We start from the raw sequence: 1,560 nt of genomic DNA on the forward strand, positions 1-1,560 counted from the left end.
TTTCCTGTAGACTGAAAATGTTTCGCTTAGGATTCAGACAGAAATACATGTTTTTTGGATTCATCCATTGAGAGGGTTTAACCCCAACCTCTACTGATCAATTTGAAATGATTTGCCATTTTGAGGAGGAATCTGCATTGCTGCTTGCAGCTATATTTATTATTATTATTATTATTATTCTTCTCCTTGAGCCCCAATAGCTCAAAAAGTCACTGGTCAAAATTTTCTAAATTGGCACATTGATACTCCATGCCAACGGGTACCCCTAAACCAAGAATGGCCCACATTCGCCCATAGGTGGCGCTTACAGGCCACGCCCAAAAAACAAAATTCAAAGTGATACAATTTCCACGCCATTTGTCCAAATCTTCTGAAATTTGGTGTACATGCCTCATTCCTCATGGGGAACAAAAAGCCTCAAGAACCCATAACTTCCGCCATGATGGATTTTCCCAGACGCTGAAAATTTGCTAAAACCTACAAAACTCTTCTTCTCCTGAACCGTAGCTCCAATTGACTTGAAATTTGGTACACATGTGTAGAATGGACATCCTTGAAAACGCTACTTAGGAAAAATGAATACGATACAAAATGGCTGAAAGGGGCGTGTTTATGTAAATGTCCAAATTTTAACAATATATACGCAGTCAATAAATCAAATGTAATTTTGACTGATGGTTTTTCAAACCTAACATGCTTCAAGATGACATCACTCTGAAGTACTGCAGATGCTAACAGCAATAGGCTGCAAACCATTCTGGTCTACATTCAATTAGGGGGCTCATACAGGCCACTGCACTAGAAATTCCCATTTTCTGGTCAAAAATGTTCTAATTTGGTACATTGATACTACAGGCCAACAGGAACCCACAAACCAAGATATGGCCAGCATCATTCTGGCCAATTAGGGGCACTTAAAGGCCACTGCACTAAAATTCCCATTTTCTGGTCAAACATTTTCTAATTTGGTACATTGATACTACAGGCCAACAGGAACCCACAAACCAAGAATGGCTCATACATTCAGCCCCTTAGGTGAGCGCTTAACAGGCCAACTCCCAAAAATTCCCATTTTCTGGTCAAATATTTTCTAATTTTGTACATTGATACTACAGGCCAACAGGAACCCACAAACCAAGAATGGCCCACATTTGCCCATAGGTGGCGCTTACAGGCCACGTCCCAAAAAAATATTTTCAAAGTGATACCATTTCCACGCCATTTATCCAATTCTTCTGAAACTTGGTGTACATGCCTCATTTCTCATTGGGAACAAAAAGCCTCAAGGATCCATAAGGTCCGATGATGGATTTTCCTGTACACTGAAAATGTTTCGCTTAGGATTCAGACAGAAATACATGTTTTTTGAATTCATCCATTGAGAGGGTTTAACCCCAACCATCTACTGATCAATTTTAAATGATTTGCCATTTTGAGGAGGAATCCGCATTGCTGCTTGCAGCTATATTATTATTATTATTATTATTATTATTATTATTCTCCTTGAGCCCCAATAGCTCAAAAAGTCACTGGTCAAAATTTTCTAAATTGGCACATTGA

The sequence above is a fragment of the Xyrauchen texanus genome, unplaced genomic scaffold (genome assembly GCF_025860055.1).
Source record: "Xyrauchen texanus isolate HMW12.3.18 unplaced genomic scaffold, RBS_HiC_50CHRs HiC_scaffold_151, whole genome shotgun sequence".
Classification (NCBI taxonomy): domain Eukaryota; kingdom Metazoa; phylum Chordata; class Actinopteri; order Cypriniformes; family Catostomidae; genus Xyrauchen; species Xyrauchen texanus.